We start from the raw sequence: 5,102 nt of genomic DNA on the forward strand, positions 1-5,102 counted from the left end.
AATTATATGAAAAACAGTCATTGGCTCCTAACTTCTGCATTTTTTCACTTATGGAAAATCCGTTGGAAATTTTTGTAGGCAGTGGTCCAAAGTTCAAGTGTTAAACGTTTCGTGCAGATTGCTCAAAAATCCCAGGAGGAGATAGATTTTAACTATTGCAGTTTTATGAAAATGATTCATCTGCCCCTAACACATACATGCAAGACTCACATTTCTTTGAAACGTTGCAGTAATGTAGAGAGTCATTCCAAATATCACTGAAACCAATCTCACTCCAATTGGCCAAAGGGGGGCGCTATAGCAATTTTTTGAAAATGCAAATTTTAAACAGGCAAAAGTCATGCCTCGTTTGGCCGAAAGTCGTGAAACTTGCTTACACTTGTGCCTTGACTCATGAGGAACACATCTATCGCTTTGACCAGTAAACTCCGCCCTTAGATTGTCCGCAATTTTGAGCAGTTTGAAAAACACTTAAACCCAGGATTTTTCAGCTATTTGCGTGAAACTGTATCATCTGTGTGATCTCCTTTTTCAAAGTTACTTGTCTGTTGGGCCAATGGCGTCTCCCTTAAATGAATGCCTCACAATCTCAAGGTCGCCAGTTCAAGCCTCACTTGATGCAGACTTAATTTAAGTTGAATTGCAAACAACATGACTGTATCAATGAATACATGTGCAAATGGTAAAGATAACCTGAAATGCTTATTTGAGAGTACGTTTTTTCAACGTATGACATACTTCATTCTGAAAATAGCTGATCTACAATATCACAACTTTTCATGGTTTGTGAGCTTGTAGATCGGCTACTTTCACTAGTTTTGGTTCTGAGGAGATGTACAATTTCTTCATTGGTAAATGGTTTGTGAACGAGCGATCTTAGTGTTAGTGAAACAGGGGCTTGGTTCATGAAAGAAGGCAAGAGTTTATGATCTTCAACAGACAATATCAGCCTGGACAAAGCTATAGCACTGTAGGTAGTGTTGCAGCCTATTAGTCTGAAGGTTGAGAGTTCGAATCCTGTTAATGGCAGTAGGTTGAGATGTCCAATCAAACCATTATGTTTCCATCTCTCTCTCTCATCAATCTATTGTTTCCATGTCACTCTCTCTCTCTTCAATCTATTCCATTTCCATGTCTCTCTCTCTCTCTCTATTCACTGGCCCCGTATTATCGCTGCTTGCAGCTATATTTTTCTGTTGTCTTTCTTCTGTTTTCTCTCTGTACATGTAGCTCTTACTGTGCATCTCTGTGCTTTCTCCCTCTCTCTCTCTCTCTCTCTCTCTCTCTCTCTCTCTCTCTCTCTCTCTCTCTCTCTCTCGCGCGCTCTGTCTCTGTCTCTTTCTTCTCTCTCTTTGTCTAATCTTTGGAATCTGTTCTTCTTAATCTTCCAGTGTTTCACTGAGCTCTCAATATATTACACCTATAATCTCATGGTAGATTCCTGTGCGTGCGTGTGTGATATCGTGTTTAAGACTGTGAACAGTGGTGGACTGTTGTGTATTTATTGAATATTGAGTATATCAGTTGTTTAAGTGGAGGTAATTACTGTCACTTAAAAGATTTCTCTCTCTCTCCCTGTTTCTATTTCACTCATGTCTACAGATGTCTTCTTCATTACACATCGCTCACTCATCCTAGAGAAGTGTGTGTGTGTGTGTGTGTGTGTGTGTGTGTGTGTGTGTGTGTGTGTGTGTGTGTGTGTGTGTGTGTGTGTGTGTGTGTGTGTGTGTGTGTGTGTGTGTGTGTGTGTGTGTGCGTGTGTGCGCGTGTGCGTGCGCACACGCTGGAGCCCTTCCAGGCTTCTTGATACCACCCCGCTGGTTAGACAAGCAGAAGAAAAGATGCGTTTTTCTGCTCTGTTGGCCCTGTCCATAGCTTTTCAAAGGCATGGAGCGTGTCTTTGTTTGTGCGTGTGCGCTTGTGTACGCTTGTGTGCGTGCGTGTGTCAAGTAGACCTGCATAGTAAGGATATCATCTCGTCTAAAGACTTGTCAGGTTAATTCCCGGATATTTTAGCTTTAGTTTTTTAATGAAATATGTTTTCATTTAAAGTTTTAGTTTCAAAAGCAAAAGCAGTGCATTAAGTTCTACACTGAGGTTCTTTCTTCAAGGTGTAAGTTTCCTCGTTTTAGGGTTTATTTTTGGGGGCAAGCTGATGAAATCTAGTGGTGGGGGGTGTGGTGCTTACGGGTTAGAGTGACCGTCCCGTAATGGAAAGGTAAGGTCACAGGTTCAATCCCCAGTGCAACAGTGTGTCCTCACAAAGTGTCCTTGGGCAAGACAGTGAAATTCCCCATGTGCTAATTTATTGTAGGTCACTTTGGATGAGACTAGATGCCATGGAAGCACCACAATGATCTTGGAGGTTGGGTATACAACATTGTGTGTGTGTGTGTGTGTGTGTGTGTGTGTGTGTGTGTGTGTGTGTGTGTGTGTGTGTGTGTGTGTGTGTGTGTGTGTGTGTGTGTGTGTGTTTGTGTGTGTGTGTGTGTGTGTGCGTGCGTGCGTGCGTGCGTGCGTGCGTGCGTGTGTGCGTGTGCGTGTGCGTGCGCGTGCGCGCACATTGGCATCAATTATCAATGTCTTTGGCATGCAGACATGTGTGTATGTGGGCGCCCACACACACACACACACACACACACACACACACACACACACACACACACACACACACACACACACACACACACACACACACACACACACACACACACACACACACACACACACATTGGAGGGAGGGGGTGCACAGAGGTTAAGCAAGGAGAAAGATGTGGCTGCTAGCTTACAGATGTTTAATAATAGCAGTAGTAATACTAGTAGTACTACATTAAACCATCTAGTATTACTAGTATTTCTACATGAAACCAACTACTAGTGACACTATAGTACTTAGGGTTGCCAACCGTTCCTTGAAATAAGGAATCATACCATATTTGGAAACTAAAAGATATGTCTCTTATTGAACTGATAAGGGTTGATCCTTATTTTTGAGACTCAATCAATGACACCCATCTTACAAGTTCAAACTACTTATGCATATACTATACAGGTTGTAAACACTTAAACCTTTTATATAAATATAAATATATATATAATATTTAAATATTTTTTATCGCATCGAAATCACATTTTTGACCATTTGAAGCATCCGTAGGTCTAAGCTCTGCATGGCTTCCTGATCTGATCACTCCCGCTGCGCAACTAAACCATTCACAGCAGTTGGGGGGCGGAATGTTGTGAAAGGACAAATGGCGTGGGCTTTGGAAAAAGAACACGTCACACACGTTAATGGCAGAGAATGAGTTAATATAGTAACCAACTAGTGACACTAGTACTACTACATGAAACCAACTAGTGACACTAGTACTACTACATGAAACCAACTAGTGACACTAGTACTACTACATGAAACCAACTAGTGACACTAGTACAGGGAACCAACTAGTGATTGATTAAATTGTCCTTCAGAAAGACCTTTTTGGACATGAACAGGAGGCAATTTGTTCCTGCAGTGCCCCTCAGGTCACCATGCACGCACGCAGACACACGGCCATATTGAAACCTCTTATTATCGGCTTTAAGCAAACATGCCAGACAAATCACACACACAAGCACATATGTTCCTAACACATGCATACAAGAGACGTGAACGCCCACACATACATGCAGGCATATTGACAATTGGACACATGCAGACACACACACGTGTTCAGCTGGTCAATGTTAAGATGCAGGGAGGGTAAGCAGGCGTTTGAGATCAATCAGACATCAAACACAGATCACCCTGTGGTTTTATCCCCTGAAACAACACACAATTACAGTGTGATCGAAGAATGCACGCACACACGCATGTGCGCACACACACACACACACGCACGCACGCACGCACGCACGCACGCACGCACGCACGCACGCACGCACGCACGCACGCACGCACGCACGCACGCACACACACACACACACACACACACACACACAGCAGGCAGCAGGTTGGAGGACGACAGACTGAAAACTTTCATTTTGATCATGTTCACTTGTTTTCTCTCACTTTTACTGTATGGGTTGGAGGGTGCACAGTGTACAATGATTTATTTTTATTTTTGATGTTGACAGGAAAATAGGCAAATGAGTCTTTATATTGAAAAAAATAAAAAAACGTTTGTATTGTACCATTTGTCTTATTAACCCCTTTGAACCCCAGTATCTATATTCTGAGGGAACATCAGCAAAAAAAACAAGCTCACAATGTCAGCTGGGACAGAAGGTTCAGGTGAAATGTTTATATATACACTTTATACATTTATATATTTTATATTATAATTAAGTTAAAGGCCATCAGTTTTTCTGGTACACCTGAACATGAAATACAAGCATAATATTTATTATATATATTTTCCAACAAAATGATTGGCTGAGAGCATGTGTTTACACTGATGACCTTTGACCTTTACTGACCTCACCTTTAAACCGGCTAGATATATTTTTCCACCAGGCAAACAGGCTTATGAACAACAGACAATAACAGCTGTGTCCTGTCTGCCTAAAACACCCACATGCATGTACGTATTATGCACATGCACATGCACATGCACACACACACACACACACACACACACACACACACACACACACACACACACACACACACACACACACACACACACACACACACACACACACACACACACACACACACACACACACACACACACATTATAAGTATATTCCTGTGCCCCCCCTTACAATTCCCAACAGTCCTGATATTGGCATATTTGGCTCGAACGTCATACAATTAAAAACGAATGTTTCTTTCCATATCACTTACAATGAAGTCTGCATACTTTCCATTCGAGGTGGGTTCAGGTCTGGGTTCCTGGGCGAGGAGGGGACAGGACAGGGCAGGACAGACAGGACATGGGGTGTGGGGGGGGGGGGGCATGTGTGCCCTCTACACCTCCACTGAGAAAACAACAGGACAATAATAATGCTATCGTTTTTTCAGTCTGTACTTAAAAAGAAAAGTCAAACAACCTTTGATGGGCTTTCCAGAGGAAATGGAAAGAGATGATGTGTGTATCTGCGCACACTCTGTGTGTGTG

The sequence above is a fragment of the Gymnoscopelus microlampas genome, assembly GCF_963454915.1.
Source record: "Gymnoscopelus microlampas genome assembly, chromosome: 24".
NCBI lineage: Eukaryota > Metazoa > Chordata > Actinopteri > Myctophiformes > Myctophidae > Gymnoscopelus > Gymnoscopelus microlampas.